At 49.4% G+C, this 17,310-nt stretch overlaps 1 protein-coding gene across 14 annotated transcripts in view; it reads right to left on the reverse strand.

The window, feature by feature from the left end:
• MYT1L (myelin transcription factor 1 like) overlaps positions 1-17,310 on the reverse strand; it is a 427,914-nt gene that overhangs the window by 180,510 nt on the left and 230,094 nt on the right. For all 14 annotated transcript variants that reach the window (XM_086699913.1, XM_086699905.1, XM_086699917.1 and 11 more), the window contains one exon: positions 13,075-13,217. The gene's annotated coding sequence lies outside the window, so the exon portion shown is untranslated. The remainder of the gene's footprint in view (positions 1-13,074; positions 13,218-17,310) is intronic.

A 17,310-nucleotide genomic window follows, 5' to 3' on the forward strand; every position in this document is an offset into this window, starting at 1 on the left:
TGTCCTTGTCCCTTGAGATGATGTACTCCGGGTCCTTGGTGAGTGAGTGACTTTGCAGGGGCGCATCTAGCTTGTCCGGCCGCACGTCCTCAGGGACACGTGGGGGCTGGACTGCGGGGCGGGAGGGTTGGTGGAGGGACGCCGGAGGTGAAGCCCCACGGAGGACCCGTCGACACCGCGGGCCCCGCGCGGCCCGTCTTCCCTTGGGTGCGCGTGCCTGGAGCAGGAGACAGCTTTGCCAGACTCCGGGGCGTCCCTCTGCCCCAGAGCTGAGCTGCGCATTTATAATACGGAGCTGTGTGTGTTCAGGCAGGAAAATTAATTAAAAGTGAATTTGTTATTTACATTTTCAAATTCTGGAAGGAACTTAAGACACATTCTTGCAGAGTCGCTTGGCCTCCTTTCAGAGAGAATTAGAAAGATGTGACACTTATTTGGGGAAAATACTGATATTCTCTCATGTTCTGTCAGCTCCTGAAGAGTGAACCCCTCCGGGGGGCTGGTCACCGGGGGCAGGTATCTGCAGCTGTTAAGTGAGAGCGTTCCTTCTGAGGGAGGGGTATCGTCTCTGTTACGTTCAACTTCAACATACGTCTCTTTTACGATCAACTTCAGGTCCGAAAGCGCTCAGTGACGGGCTGATCTCTGCTGAGCACCCCCACACGACCGAGCATTTAGAAAGGGGAAAACGGACACAGCCAAATGGGACAAAAGGCGAAACAAGATAAATCACGGTGAAGGAGAACCTAGTATTGATTGTCCCGCCTTCTCTGGAGAGACATGTTCGCTTGTAAAGACGTATTGTCTAAAAACGCAAGCTACCTGAGGTTTTATCCTATGAAAGTTGACACCGTAGGTGAGCATAGAAATCTCCTGCCCCTGCATCAATCATTCTGTTGCTGGCCTTTTTAATCAAATTAAAGCTTTGAGGAAAGTAGGAATTAAGGTCAGTCACGTGGCATAAACCTGTCATTGCTGGGGCCGATGCGGGCCGTGGAGACGCCCATCTGGGTTTGGTTGGGGCCGCCGCACATGCAGCATGACGTGTTACCGTCGGGGAGGAGCCTGTGTGGGGCCCGGTCTTGCTCCCGTGGTGCCCGGACGGCCCTGCAGTCAGTGTGTCACCCGAATCCACTGAAAATCGGATCACGCTGTAGCCACCTTCTTCTGCTGAATGTTTCCTCGACCAAACACGAGAAAAGCCCACACAGCCCCTCATGCTCCGAGCAGAGTTGGGGTGTCCTCACCGCCCGGCCCCGGGTCATTGTCACGGCCTCTCGGGAAGCCGGCGAGGGCTCCCGGCACGGGCGAGGTGCGGCTCAGACGCCTGTCACGCGAGCCAGGTCCCGCCGGCGTGGCTCACGATGACCGCCTTCCCACCTGTGACCGCGCACGTGGGACCTCGGAGCTCGAGGCTTCTCTGGCCACGAACACAGCTCCGCACTCATTCTCTCCCTCCAGACGTCTTACCAAACAGCCTTCCGTTACGTCAACCGCATTTTCAGGTTCTGTTTTCGCGACGGTGACGCTACAGCTGTGCCTCGGCCCTGAACAGCACTGACAGGGCAAACGGTTTAAAATAACCCGTGTGATGCAGGTGACGTCTTATTAAGCAGTTAAATGAGTTTTGTGCTCCAAACTGCAATGTCATATATATTACGTTTACTCCCACTGGCTCGTGTATTTTCTCAGGAGCCTTGTTCTAATAGATTATCTGCCATCAATGCTGAATTACAGTGGGGGTCCGTGGAATCGCTGTCATCTGTCCATCGTCACCACCAGCAGAAAGAAGGGGGCCCGGGGACCACACAGAGCGTGCCGCCCAGCTCCTGACGCGGGCGCCCGAGGTCGGCACCGCTGTGGACCTGCCCTCAGTGTCTGTGCCCGCGGAGCTCAGGCTCTGGGGTCACCCCCGGACCGCCAACGTCCCCGTTCTGCCGCACCCCTCTCTCCTCCTGCTGGAGACCATCGGTGGCGTCCTCTGGCTTTGGGCCGGCAGCTGCAAACTCCCGTCCCCTGTGTGCTCCTCACAGGTCTCCTGCCTGCCTCCCCTCCGTGGCAACAGAGCCTTTGGGCACTGCACTTTGGTGGCCCTCGCGTGGCAGCCGAAGGGACACGTCCTCCACCCCCCTCCGCACTCCCTGAGTCCCCGCAAGGCCCTGCAGTTGGGTCTCAGCTGGTCCAAGACAGAGACTCCTGGTGTCACCGAAGCCCAGGGCTCTCAGCACGTCCTGCCTGGCGACATCCCCCGTGACTTCCGCACCAGGTCATGGAGCCCCAGGCCGGCGTCTGGCCCAGCTGCCCCCTCTTGTCCTTGGGTCCCGCGCCCACTTTGGCACCTCGGGTCTTTCCGGCTCCGTCCCTCTGCGAAGCTGCCCGGCCGGTCTCTCCTCACACTGTCCCCCTGGCAAAGCCTAACCCCGGTCTGGCCCCTCTGTGCCCCCCGCTGTACCCCACCTCGGAGCACAGCTGACGTGGCCTCACGGGGTCTCTGGTGATGCAGGCTCCTCTGCGGCCCTGAACCCTCTTCCCTTCTCCCGCTCATGTCCCCTCCACACCCCATCCCTTCCCTCCTCAAGTTCAGGGACGACCCTCCTCTCTCCTCAAGGAAATAGGCACGATCAGAAAATGCTACTTGAGCTCTTACGACATCTCTGTCCTGTCGTTGTCATGAATCCCTGGGGGGGCGGGGGCGCTGTTCCTGCTCCTGTTAGAGGTCAGCGGTCCCTTCTCTCGTCAGGGCCGTCCCTCTCGTCAGGGCCGTCCCTCCTTCACTCCCCTGCATCCTGCCCTTTCCTTCCTCACCCACCGTCCGGAAAGGTGAGGGCAGGATCTGTGTCCTGCTCAGTCACAACACCGTCCCCAGGACAAGGCCGTCCCTTCACGGGTGCTCTGTCACGTGTGCCGAACGGATGGACGTGTGGTGGGGGACACCCAGCCATCCAACTATCCACACAGTAGCCCAAGTGACCATCAGTTTAAAAAATCATCTCTATCAAAAAGACTGTACGAATTGAACCACAGGAGAATTTGGTTACAGAGGAGGACACAGTTTTCATCATTTTGCTTACAATGAGACTGATTCAATCAAACAGATCTTTTTTTCTGAAAAAACCGGGTAGTGAAGGAAAAAGCTCGGGAAGGCACCTTTCTTCACTGAGGTGTTGCTCTCCTGGATCAAACTGTTCAAGTTTCTGTTTCATGACCCCTCTCCTCTGTGACCGTCCGTCCGTCCGTCTTCTGCTCGTCTCACGCACACACTGGTCCTTGTGACACGTCACTGTGTGGGGCACCTGCACGTGGATGGTGCTAATGCGACGTCTGCTGTCACTATGCTATTGGAGTCACGGGGACGAGGTCACTGTCGCCCACATTCGTGACTCACCATCAGAGCAGGATGCTCCTGAAGTTATCACGGTCAACTTTTTTTTTTTTAGATTTTTTTTAACGTTTATTTATTTTTGAGACAGAGAGAGACAGGGCATGAACGGGGGAGGGGCAGAGAGAGAGGGAGACACAGAATCGGACGCAGGCTCCGGGCTCCGAGCCATCAGCACAGAGCCCGAAGCGGGGCTCGAACTCACGGACCGCGAGATCGTGACCTGAGTCGAAGTAGGACACTCAACTGACTGAGCCAACCAGGCGCCCCCATCACGGTCAACTTTTATCAGCAGCCATGCACGCGCACGCTGGCGTATGAACACGGCCAGACCCCGCCTCCCGCCGGCCGCGGCCTGACCCCCAGCCCAGGGGCCCGAGGCCCTGAATGCACCACCACATGGTGGGCACGTGGCAGGTGCTCGGAACACCGGGTAACAGGAAAGTATCCGACTGGTTCCTGAAAACTGCTGGTGCCCCCCGTTCAGACGCAAGGTGAGTCAGGGTCTCAGGTGCCCCCAGAGACAGCCGACCCCAGCTCTTCTCCAGTCCTCGCCTCAACATCACAAATAGACCCACACTTCACGGGCCTGAGGACAGGACGGCCCTCGAGCGACTCGGCCGAGGGCAGCCTTCCTGCCCCTGGACACAGTCCTCGCTTCACAGACAGGCCGGTGCTTTAAAAAGCACCAGTATCCGTAGTCACTTTAGGAATAATGCAGTGCACAACAAGGACTCCCTGCCCCCATCCCTCTACCCCCTGCCTCTATTTTGGGATGCAAGCCGCCTTGTCACGGAGCAGAATGACACTCGCAGCAGGTACAACTGACACGTGGAAATACGCTGGATCAGCCGCACTAATTGGATCTCTGATGGGCACCAGGAGGAGGTGTTGCAACATGTGAGCTCAGAGCCCTGTTCACGGTCCATTTCCGTGTAAATGAAGAGTGCCAGCCGCCTAAGTGCAAGGCACGCGGTAGCACACCGGAGCTGGCCCCAGACTGGAGGAGGGAAGCCTTGAGCCAGAGAACCCACAGAGGCTGCGAGGAAGCTGGCTTTTTCTTACCTTCCGCGTGTGAGATTTATGCAGGCGACTCCCGTTAGCACTAATGAGAGCTGCGCATGTAAATCTCCCATGAAACGATGGGAGATGAGCCTCATCCATCACTGTGCGGGTGTTACAGCGTCTGGGGCCGGTTTCTAGCCGGCAGGCCGGCTGGCGGGAGGGATCGTGCCCGAAAGTGCTGGTGTGGCGGCCTCGGGGGGCTGGGGGAAGGCGCCCGCACGGCAGCGCAGGGGCGAAGGCTGGGTCTGCGAGCGCTGGGAACGACGCCGAGGCCGCCCTCCACGCCACCCGCGTGCTCGTGACCCAGAGTCCGAGAAGGGTGAGACCGAGAGCCCCCTCCACGTGAGTGGGTTCTCTCCCCCCACCTCTCCTCATGCTTACACTTGCTTCTGGGCGCGCGGGGGAGTGCTGTGAACGAGTTCCCCGCAACTGCCCCCTTCTCCCTGTCCCTGCTCACGTGGTTGCACCGTGCACACGTCAGAAGTGAGGCAGACTGGCCCTTTTCCACGTAAGGCCCACGTTTTCTTGCCATGGTGCCTTTGCTCATGCTGGCGGACATCCTGTCTCTACTACTCTCACATTTATTGAATTGTCAGCATCTCTGGGCCACCTTCTCCTTCCAAGAGCCTCGCCTGTCTCTGAGTTGGGTACGGACATTACCCTACGCTCCCCTTTCCCGTGACTGCGTCCCTGTCCACTTGGAGCCTTTCACAGAGCCACCCGAGCCCTGTGGGAGTGTCAGCTCCTCTAGCCATGGCCGTCTGGCATCTCTTTGGGACACTTTACAGGTTCTACACGGTGGTGCGGGCACATTTTAAAGAGGAACACACGTTTACGTGGGACAATGTTCTTCCTCCCCACAGAGGTGCGTCCTAAACACGCTCCCAAACCTACTGGTGGCAGCACTCTCCACACCTGCGTTTGTACCCTGCGATTTTTCACTTCACAACATATGTTGGGCTAAGTCCACGTAAGGCCCCGCCTTTAAGAATATTAATTCATACTGTTCTGTCGCGTAAATATATCATAATTTATTTAATCAGCGTTTTGTGGGCGAGTAAAGAGCTCCTTCCCCAAATCCTACTCCCACAGATAGGTCCGCAACGTGCATCATAAGGTAATCAACTCTCCTAAAATGCTCACTGTGTGACACACGCCATTTAATTCATCCAGTCCTTCCCCAGCCGTCTAAGGTAGACGTTGGGTTCCTGACACACAGAAGAGGGAGGCGAGGCCTGCAGAGCTCACAGAGCTCGTCGGAGCTCCCAGAGCCGGTCGGGGGCCAGGAGAGGCGCCCGCGGGGGCCGTGCTCATGGACTGCAGCTCTATGCACACACGTTGCTCGTGCATCTGAGCATCCATGCACGAGCCTCTGGACTCGCTAACACGAAGGCACATCCTTCCTAAGCTTTGGAGATACAGTGATACCGTGAGTCGTCATTTAGGGCTCCTGCTCCTCGTCTCTGCCGCTGTTTACCTGCGGGAGGGTCGCGGGTCGAGAGGCCAGCAGTGTTGTGACGCTGTGACTCCGCGGTGAATTTACGATGCTAATGAGGCTGAGCCCCTTTCCTAGTATAAAAGCTGCTGTGTCCTCTCTGAGATATCTTCCCAGATCCGCGGACATTGTTTTGCTTAATAATTTGTTAAATGTAACATGCCAGTAAGTCGCCGTCTGCCTGCGTCTGCCATATTCTAATGGGTTGTTTCCTGTGTGTTTGTTTGGTTTATTAACGCAACACGAAAACAATTCATGCCCTAGAATTTCCATATTTTAGAAGCGATTTTGATGAGGGAAGATTTATTCATTTAACTTCTATATTATCTCTGTGTAAATTTAACACCCCTTTCACGACTGGAATATGTTATTCATTATGCTTTAGCAAATGTCTACTAATTTCCAGCCATGAATTTTACATTGGATTTAAATTGCTCATGAAAGCTACCAATGAGATAAGGGCTAACGTGATTTTTATCCTGGTCAAATTAGAACGAGTCTACAAGGCAAATGAAGATGATATGCCCAAGGATAATTGTATTTCCTCCCAAAGAGGAAAAAGAAGGACGAGAACCTCCGATGGCCACTCTAGAACCTAACGTGTAGTTCCATCAACAGTGTCCTCTAGGATCGAGGAGGGAGACCCCACCTCGCTAACAACAGTATCCTCAGGCAGAAAAACTGTACAAGACTTGGGGTATTGAATCATTACAAGTTTCCATCGTTTGGAAGGAAATTTAAAAGCTCAACACACCGCTTCTTTCTGATAACGCAGCTTTGGCTCAGTACACACAGAAGGAGCTGTTGACATTAGCAGACAAGAGGTTTAATTATGAGAAGCGTCACTGGAAGGCGCCCCTCGTTATTTAGGCGGAATGTGCTTCTCCAGACACACTAACGGCAGATCTTTATAGCTAAGACGGCACACGATCTTTTTGTCACACAAAAATTAAGGCCAAGGGAAGGACATCAAGTATTATTAAGGAAGAGATATAAAATAGGAACCAAAGTCAGTCTTAAAGCACCAGAACAAAATCGCCCACCAAGGTGCCAGGGCACACACTGCTTATGAGACGCAGAGTATTAGCAGATCATTGCGGTTTCTGTCTCCACAGGTATTTGTGAAGGTCCCTGCAGTGAGGTGTGGGGCCTCCTGGGGACACCGTGCAGTGTGTCGGACCCTGGACCGGAAGCTCCCGTAAGGCACAGGCCACAACACGGGTCCGAATACTGTACGCGCAGCACCTGCTCTCGTGGTGTTTCTCCTTTTGGGTTTTTTTTTTTTTTTTGAGAATTTTGTGATATACAGCCTGATGTTCCAAACAGTTGGTACCGGTGAGCACAGGGACAGTGTCAGCACACTCCACTAGTGTTTCCCTCATTCCCCCAAGCTCGTAGAATGGTTTGAGAGGTCAGGACCTGCAGCAGCCCCAGCGGCGTTGCTGATGTGAACGCTGTGCTCTCTCCCGGCATCTCTGGGCTTGGAAGGCACCTAGTTCACTCCCAGGGTAGAAAGCAGGAAAGCGTTCTCCATCTCTGATGCTCGTGTGCGGGAAACCCAAGTCGTCCCAAGGTGTCCGTGGACCTGTGGGGCGTTAAGACATTGCTGGGACCCCCCAACCTCGTCACACACACGTGAACAAGGAGTTCATGGAAGGTGGCCCCGCGGCTGACCTCCCCTCATGGCCTGGGCCCTCCAGCGCAAAGAGAGCTCCTCTCTGGTGATCGCTCCCCCCGCCTGCCAGGTGGACCCGGGCTGACTGAAGCCCTTTGTGATAGATGCCTGCCCCTAGATCTGAGTCCCTCAGTGATCTACGGTCCCACATGACCTTGCCTACTTCCCAACCTTGCTTCAATCAAAACGCCCACTGACTGAAGGTGATTGTTCTCTGTTGGGAAGAAAGAAACCTCATGATTTGCAGTTTCTGTCACACTGCGGGGGAAGGAAAGCAGGTGTCAGCAGTTTGTATCCTACTTTCCAAGAGAGTGGTGGTCCACGGCTTTGATAACAATGATGAAAAATGCGTATTTCTACTCGTTCCTGAGCTAAATTCCAGAAAAACCAAAGCCCAAGCACCTTCGTTTAGTTTTTACTATCCACAAGATCTCGTAGCATCACATTTAACAAATATTGTTAAAATGGGGAGTAACGAAAGTCACGAGAATTATTTAAGCAATGTGCATGAATTGTCGTGAAAACAGTTGGAAGGCACCATGTCATGAGTTAGAGCTGATCCTTGACGAAGCATGACTCAGATTATGTGGTTGTTTTCTGGGGAAGCATGTCTGACAGCGGTGAACTGAAGTCATATTAGCAACGTCCTACCGTGAGGCACAACAGGGTGATCGAGTAGCAACTCACGGCAGTTTTGCAAATTCTTGGCGTGTATGCATACACACAGGGTGCGATGTGTATACACATAACACATTGTGCCTGGATGTGGGATAGACACCAGAATGGCAGTGTGTAATATCTGCCTAGGCTTTGGAGACAGGACAGAGACAGGCCCCAGTAAAGAATGTTGGTGGGGAAGTTAAATACCTACCCAGGTCTGAATTCCATCTGTGCCACTTACTAACTGCAGAAGTTATTTAACGTCTCTGCACAGTAGTTTCTTCTGATATAAATCATGGGCAAGAATATGGATAAGAACGGTAACAACTCTGTAGGGTCCTTTGAGGACTAAAATGGCCCACGTTGAGTAGCACTCGGTACATACTGGAGACTTCATATATATTTAGCTACAGTTATCATCACTTGTAGTTTACATTATTTTCATGTAATCCAACTCATTTGATTTAACCCTTTATCCTTATTTCACAGAAAAAGAAAGATTTGATGTGATCTGCCCAAAGGCATACAAATGGTTATTGGCAGTGCTAGGATGAAGCCTAATGGTATTTGTCAGTTGTTTTAAATAAATTCGTTTCAATGGGTCAAAGAACACAGATTTATAAAGTTTGAACTATTTCAGCAGATTCTTCCTTCTGGATACACAATACACTTTTCTTTAAAATAGTCGCCATTCAGAACACAATTCACGACGTTTTTTGGGAAACAGATATTGATTTTATTTTAAGTAAAGTCTTTAGCATGGAAATTGGATGCAGGGTGTGATTTTCTCTTTGGGTCTAGTTCAGAGGAAATTGGATTTCCTAGAGTGCCAGCTGCAGAGACGCCACAGGTGTTCATGGCTCAGCAATCACAGTGGCTAATTGGGACACAGTAGGACAAAAAAATTGCCCTAAATCTAAATCTTGTTCTATGGCACTTTCATTTTTCCCATAGGAGCAAGCCCCAAAGTCCTTCTTCACTGGGGATGCTAAAGGAAGCTAGCTGCCGGGACAGGAGATACGGCGCATGGAGGGGCAGTGGCGGAATCACAGGTAAGGAAGGATAGCCTCTGCTTAGCAAGGGCGGTTGGGCCCAGGGTCCTTCCACCTGAGTTTTTCCGACAAAGAGTAGGATCCACAAAAGAATAATCCTGAGAACCTATAGTTCAAAGAGCTGTACAGCTGCTCGTTAAACTAGAATCTGCTCAGTTGAGTACAATAATGTTGGGTGCCAGAGGTGGGAAGAGTGGTGGGCAGATGACAGACAGCAGTGGTCAGTCTCTAGGATTGAGAGCAAGAAGGCATATCCTTAGAGTGGACCACTCTATACGCTCCCTCTGAATGGGAAGGGAGATACACCACATCACATCGCCTCTCTCGTGGACCACACAAATCGTACAGCACGCAGACTTGTTTTACGAACACCAAACACAAGTCACCAGGAGTGAAGAAGCCCTTGTGTCCTAATATGTTGCTGTGCATACCAAGTGACCCATACCCATATCTGTGCCTTGATCCCACCTCTGGGTTTTGTATTTTTCCACCATGTAGCAAAGCCACTCCTATATTTGCACATTTATTGAGCTAACCTTTGAAGACCCAGGTCTGGGGTCACCTCCTCTAGAAAGACATCCTTGGGCTCTCTGGTCAGAATTAAAATCTCTTCCAGACCTCGTAAATCACCTCACCTTGACCTTGTCAACTCGACAGGAGGTGACCGACTGCCACACAGGGTTCAGGGCAGGTGGGTGCTCTGGAGGGCAGAAGGAAGCCAGGTGCACGCATGGTTGAGGAAGCACTGTGCGGTCTGGTCTCACAGGTCTCACCACGCCTTATGTTGGTTCCATATCTGAACTCTGAGGACTATGACCGTGCCTCCCTCATTTTTGTACCTCCAGAGACCAGAGGGATTCCCAGCACAAACTGGGTACTCAACAGTGTTAGAAATGAGGAACTGATGAAAACATGGATTAACACACACTTGTTCCTTCCTTGGTACCTGTGCCAGGGAAGCGTGGTTGGAAACAAAGCCTTTTCTTGGAGTAATTTTTTGTCTTATCCTATTCTAATGCTAACTTGGCAATATTTTTATTCAGCTTGGAAATAGGCTTGGATTAAACATTGACGTGTAAAGGCTACTTGGAATTAGTGATTCATGTTAAATCTGGATTTCTTAACAAAATTCCCTTCTCTCCCCTTGTAGACCAGGTCCCCTCTTGGCCACTTAACAACGTCATCCTAGGATGGATACTTAAGTTCACTGATATTCCCTTTACTGGCCTTTAAAATGGGAAGAATGATCACTTAGACTTGGGGACTTTGGGAGGAATTCAGGGCTTGCCCAGGGCTGGTGTTCAGCATACGGCTCAGGCTCATGGTTTACAGGCTTCCACCCCGGGGTGGGGGTGTGGTGGTGTGAAAATGACACCGAAGAACCCAGTGCTTGTCCCATTGTTAATAGTGACTGTCGTCTTGGATGATGCCTCATGATATCTAAGTTTCTGTTATCTCTTATGGTCTTATTATGAACAAAGAACTCTTGCATGCCGGACAAGCTTGCCTTCGATGGCAGATTGTGTGGAACATTCCATGACATTAGTGGCTTTCCACTACAAAGTAACTGCTAAGGGGAAAAAGCCTGTGAAATGTGGAGTTTTAATAAATTAAACAGAACCGTATCTTCATCCTCCGCAAAGATTTTTTATTAAATGTTGTATTTAATGTTCTTTGTAAATCCTCGTGGTTCACCTGACCAGCCTCCAAAAAAATAGTAATAAAATCTGAATTTTTTTCAAAGTGGAAAAAAGAATTTTTAAAGATAATGGTACATGCTGAAATGGGATATGGAAATCTACTACTAAAAAGGATGAAAACCCCCATTTCTTTCTGATTAAGATACTTAGCCATGTGATCTACAGATTCAGTGGAATCCCTGTCAAAATCCCAATATCATTTTTTGCAGAAATAGGTCCATCCTAAAATTCATATGGCATCTAAAGGGACTCCCAAATAGCCAAACAATCTTGAAAACGAAGAACAAATTCAAGGTTTCATACTTTTGGATTTCAAAACATACTACAAAACTACAGTAACCAAATCAGGTGCTTGTAAAAAAATATAGACACATAGAAACAGAATAGGAAAGAGAGCCAGAAAAACTCCCCCCATATGTGGTCAAATGGTTTGACAAGGGAGCCAAGATCATTCAGTGAGGAGAGGACAGTCTTTTCAACAAATGGTGCCGGGAAAACAGGCTATCCACATGCAAAAGAGTGACGTTGCATCCCCAACTTATAGCACAACAAAAATTGACTCAAAATGGAACCCGAGCCTAAACAGAAGAGTCAAAACTCCTCAGCCCTTAGAAGAATATGCAAGGGAAAACCTTTATGATATTGGAGTCTGCAATGATTTCTTAGAAATGACGCAAAAGGGACACACAAATGGCCGCCGAGCACAGGAAAAGGTCATTAGTGAAATGCCAATGTAAACCACACTGAAGTACCACTTTACACCCGTGACGATAGCTCTTCTTAAACAAATAGACAAAGAACCCAGAAAACAGAAAATAACAAGTGTTGGCAAAGATGTGGCGAAATGGGAATCCTGTGGGTTGGTGGTGGGAACGTAAAATGGCGCAGCCACTGTGGAAACCAATAGGGTGGCTTCTTAAAAAATTAAAAATCAAGCTACCATATTATCCAGCAACTCCGCTTATGGGTATTGACCCAGGAAAACTGAGAGCAGAGGGACTCAGATATTTGCACACGCGTGTTCTCAGCAGCATTATTCACAATGGCCAAAAGATGGAAACAACCTGCGTATCCACCTATGGACGAACAGGTGAACAAATTGTGGTCCGTCCATATGATGGAATATGATTCAGCCCTAAAAAGGAACAAAATTCTGACACCTGCTACCACAGGGAGCTTGAAGCTTGAAGACATTGTGCTCCGTGAAACAAGCCAGACACAAAAAGACAAATCCTGTATAATTCCACTTGTATGAGGTCCCTCCAAAAGTCAAATTCACACAGACAGAAACTGGATGGTGGGTGCCAGGGGCTGGGGGGAGAGGTTGGGGAGCAAGGGCTTAACGGACATGGGGTTTCAGTTTGGGATATGAAAAAGTTCTGCGCACACGTGTGCTGATGGCTGCACAGCTTTGTAAATGTATTTAATGCCACTGACCTGCACACTTAAAAACAGATGAAACGGTAAATTTATGTTATATGCATTTTACCACAATTTAAAAAAATTCTTGAAAAGCAAACTCAGCCAGAACCTGAAATTTTGTCAGGAACATGGCTCTCAATGTCCACAGTGGCACGGAGGAGAGGTTTGTCAACAGCAATTGACAGGAATCTATAAAAAGGCCTTGGGCAATGCAGATTAGGCCCTAATTAAAGGCATGTTTATTTTACTTAAAGATAAAATGTCCCCCGAACAGAACTGATAGTGGAAATACAGATCTGATTTCAAAAAAAGCTTTACACCAAGGAATCTCTACAACTGCCAAAGAGTGACCAGACCCGTCAATGTGGCTATGAAATTATTTGGGGGTTAATGTTGTAGTCGAATAACAGGAGACCCTCTGAGTCTATGTTTAGGAATAGACGATAAATTTTGACTTTAAATGGAGCTTGCTTATTAAAGTTAATGGACATTATGGTCTTTAGTAAATAAAAAACCCCTCCATTTACAAGCCTATCTTTATGCTTTTTCAAAGTAAGATGGTTTAAGATAAATATATAAAACATTTTGCTCCATGTAGGTCGTAAAGTATGACATAGAACCAGTACCTTTATGTGGCTTCTTGGACAGCCATACGTCTGTGGCACCGACCAGAACCTTTCTTGACCCGATGTGGTTGATAATTTCAGAGACACAGACAGTTGATTGGATTCGATAACTACATTTTTTCCTTCTTCCAGATGTAGTCACTCTAGAGGAGAATAAAAGGCAGAGAAATGAGGTTGACATACATAATGAAAGAAAAATCCTACCTGAGGGATATAATTATCAGGGAGGTTTGCTTGTTTATAATGCACTTAAAGGGAAAGGGATGAGAGTAACCAGGCCAAGTGCGCAGACACAGGATTTGTCGCGAGTGGGGACAGCGGATGGGACCACCTACTATCACGAGCGAGTAATCTATTTTATTTTACTTTATTTTTTTTGAGAGAGAGAGAGAAACGTGAATGGGGGAGGGGCACAGAGAGTGAGAGCGAGAGCAATAGTGAGAGAGAGAGAGAGAGAGAGAGAGAGAACATGAATGGGGGAGGGGCAGAGAGAGAGAGAGAGAGAGAGAGAGAGAGAGAGAGAGAATCTTAAGCAGACTCCACACTCAGTGCAGAGCCTGATGCGGGCTCAGTCTCATGACCATGAGATCATGACCTGAGCTGAAATCAAGAATCAGACACTTAAATGACCGAGCCAACCAGGCACCCCACAAGCGATTAGTTCTTGATGAATGATTCATAATAGAAAAGTTCCTTTAGAAAACTAAATTAGTGTTTGTGATGTGCAAATTACACAAAACTGTAAACAAATTCTTTTTCTTTTTAATGTTTATTTATCTTTGAGAGCTGGAGAGAGACACAGAGCATGAGCGGGGGAGGGGCACAGGGAAGGAGACACAGAATCCGAAACAGGCTCCAGCCTCCGAGCTGTCAGCACAGAGCCTGCACAGGGGTTCGAACCCACAAACCCTGAGATCATGACCTGAGCCAAAGTCGGATGCTTAGCCGACTGAACCACCCAGGTGCCCCAACAAAGTCTTATAAAACTGAGTGTGAGAGTTGTTTTGCGACTGTGTCTGGAAAGTATTAAGACAGTGTGAACGATTCAGGGCTAATTGCAGAAGCAAACGTCACGTTTCTGCCCACGTGCACACAGCTCATTTCATCAGGCGCCCGTCATGTGGGTTCTTACGTTTGTCCTTCTCCATTCGAAAGACACACACAAAGCCTGCAGTTCTCTCCATAGAGGAGATTTTACAAGAGCATGCTTTCTGCTAACTAAAAAAACAAAATACAATCTTAAGTGATAATTTAAATTTTTTTATTTGCTATGGCTATAAAGTTACACCCAAATATAGTGTTTACAACGGGCCTTATGTACAACCCTCTATGATCAGTATTTATGTAGTGGACACAGTTATTCTGATTACGTTCTGAGATGCTACTCACTAAATTGGCTAAGAGTGAGCTGGGCAGTATTCAGTACGGTGGTTTTATGAAAATGATGTTTTTTCTCACCAAATGAGGAATGCCAAATAGACAAATTTAAATACATCTTATAAATAAACCAACGTAAAGCAAAACAATTAGGTGGTTGAAAATGTGTGAATAGGAAAGGACTTTTAGGATCAAAGCCACTCCATCCAATGTATTGCTGGCACTTTGTTTAAAAATCACATTTTCAGGGGTGTCTGGGTGGCTCAGTCGGTTGGGTGTCCGACTTCGGCTCAGATCATGATCTCACGGTTCGTGAGTTCGAGCCCCGCGTCGGGCTCTGTGCTGAGAGCTGGGAGCCTGGAGCCTGCTTCGGATTCTGTGCCTCCCTCACTCTCTGCCCCTCCCCCACTTGTGCTCTGTCTCTCTCTCAAAAATAAATTTAAAAAATGTAAAAAAATCACATTGTAATAAAACATTATTAAATTGATTTTCACAATATCCCACTCTTCTGGGAACGCCAGAAATTCACCTGTATCACTTTAAGCATGTACCGTCGTACCTGGGGGAACCCTTGTGGTTCACAGAAGGTCACGGGAGAAAGACCTGGACAGTGCCGTGGCTGGAGAACTCTGACCACACAGGAGTCCAGAAATGGTTGGGGGGAGGTTTGTCATGAAAGTGATGAGCGTCTACAAAATGGAGTTTTGTGGACAAGATGACAGGTTTCTCTTGGCATGTGCTGCATTCTCCAGGAACACGTTCAGAACCCAGGGCAGTGAACCCCCGCTTTGTCCCCTCCCACACAGCTCCACTCTGCACTCAACCTTTTCTCCATCAAGTGTCACTGTATCTGTCCTCCCCACCTCACCGGACGGGGCCACTGGCTCCTGTCCTGGGCCCTGAGCCCCGAAGGGGCTGGGGCTGCACAAGGCAGAGACACCCGCTCCTTCCAGAAGAAAGGGGGGCCCGGGCTGTCAGTGTTTTCATCTGGGCCGTTACGAGATGTGGATTAAAAAGTCACTGGTGAATGGCTTATAGGTTAAATGCCCTCGAAGGGAACTTGAAGCTTCTTACTAAATGAATATAAACATTGTGATTGAAGACAGCTGGTATGTAAAACAGAAATTTCTTCTTAAAAACAGAAGTTAAAAAAGAATGAAATGAAGTGACATGACTGTTCTTTGAGCGACACACCTTTCGCTACGTGAGAATTCCCAGAGGACCCACTGATGAGTGACTCCCTCAGGGACACGACCTTATAAGGCATCACCTTTTCCCAACTGTTCAGCGACAGTAGGGGGATTAGGCACCTATGGCTCCTGCCGCTCACGGTTTTGCATCACACCTGCTGCTTGTGATAAGTTATGACGGGATCCCCAGGATGACCTCTTAAGCGGGGTGTTTAGCAGAGAACTTGGCTGAAGACACCAATGACACTGGCCAGGTAGGGGTGGCCTCAGACCCCCGGCCACACTTTGCCCTCAACCAAAGCTCTGCTGGCAATGTCCTCTCACCCACTGTCACTCGGATGAGAGCCTGTGGGGCTTTCTTTATGGCATTTGTCACTATGTGAAATTATACTGTACATTTTCTTTGTTAAAAAAAATTTTTAATACTTGTTTATTTATTTATTTTTTTTGAGAGAGAGAGAGCACAAGCAGGGGAGGGGCAGAGAGAGAGGGAGACACAGAATCGGAAGCAGGTTCCAGGCTCCGGGCCGTCAGCACAGAGCCTGACGCGGGGCTCGAACTCACGGACCGTGAGATCATGACCCGAGCCGAAGTCGGACGCTCAACCGACTGAGCCACCCAGGCGCCCCACGCTTTTCTTTGTTTTACGTGTTTTGAAACATTTGCAGACTCGTGTGCAGCTGAGCAGATGATGTCGCCATGCCCCGTACTCGTTACCCCTGTCCTCATCCTGCAGAACCGTATAGATGTTACCACCAGCGGGACGTTGATTCATTCCACGGATCTCAGCTGGACGGCCCAGGTGTACTCGTACCCACCAGTGTGTGTGTGCACGTGCATCATCCGTGTCACTGTGTCCCCTCCCTGTGTGTGAGCATGTGCCCCCCCCCCGCCGCAGCCAAGACAGGACGTCCCTCCCCTAAGGGTCCCCTGTGCTGTCCTTCGTAACTACACCCACTTCGACCTGCAGCCACACGTCCGTCCTCCAGTTCTGTCCTGCTATCATCTCAAGGATGTCTGTGGTCTTTAGAGACTGGCTTTTTTCCCTCGGCCTCAGTGTCTGGAGACTCAGGGTGTTTCTGTACCAATAGCTGGTTCCTCCTTATTGCTGAGGGGGTTCCACGATGTGGACAAACCACTGTTCACCTGCTGAAGGACATCAGCGTTGTTCGCGGTCTTGGGCTACTGTAATACAGCTGCCGTAAATGCTCGTGTACAGATTTTTGCATGACTACAAATTTCCATTTCCTTGGGATTAACACCCCAGAGTATAACTGCTGGGCCATATGGTAACAGCATGTTTAGTTTTATTTTTTAAAGACACTGCCCAATGGTTTTCCATGGTGACTCCACCATTTTACCTTCCCACAATCCACGTGTGAGGATCCAGCTTCTCGGCCCCTCATTGAATTTGCTGTTGTCCCGACTTTTTCCCCGCCGTTCTGATGGGCGTGTGGTGGTCTCACTGTGGTCCTCCTCTGCATTTGCCTTGTGGCTTATGATGCTGAGCATCTTTTCATGTGCGTACCTGCCGTGTGTGTATCTTCTTGGTGAAATGTCTGAGTGTCTGTGTCTTTTGCCCATTTTCTAACCGGATTTTTTTAAATGTTGAATTTCTGAGAGTTCACTGAATATTCTGGATACTAGTCCTGTGTTGAACATGTGGTTT

The sequence above is a fragment of the Puma concolor genome, chromosome A3, assembly GCF_028749965.1.
Source record: "Puma concolor isolate L17-30 chromosome A3, mPumCon1.1.hap2, whole genome shotgun sequence".
NCBI lineage: Eukaryota > Metazoa > Chordata > Mammalia > Carnivora > Felidae > Puma > Puma concolor.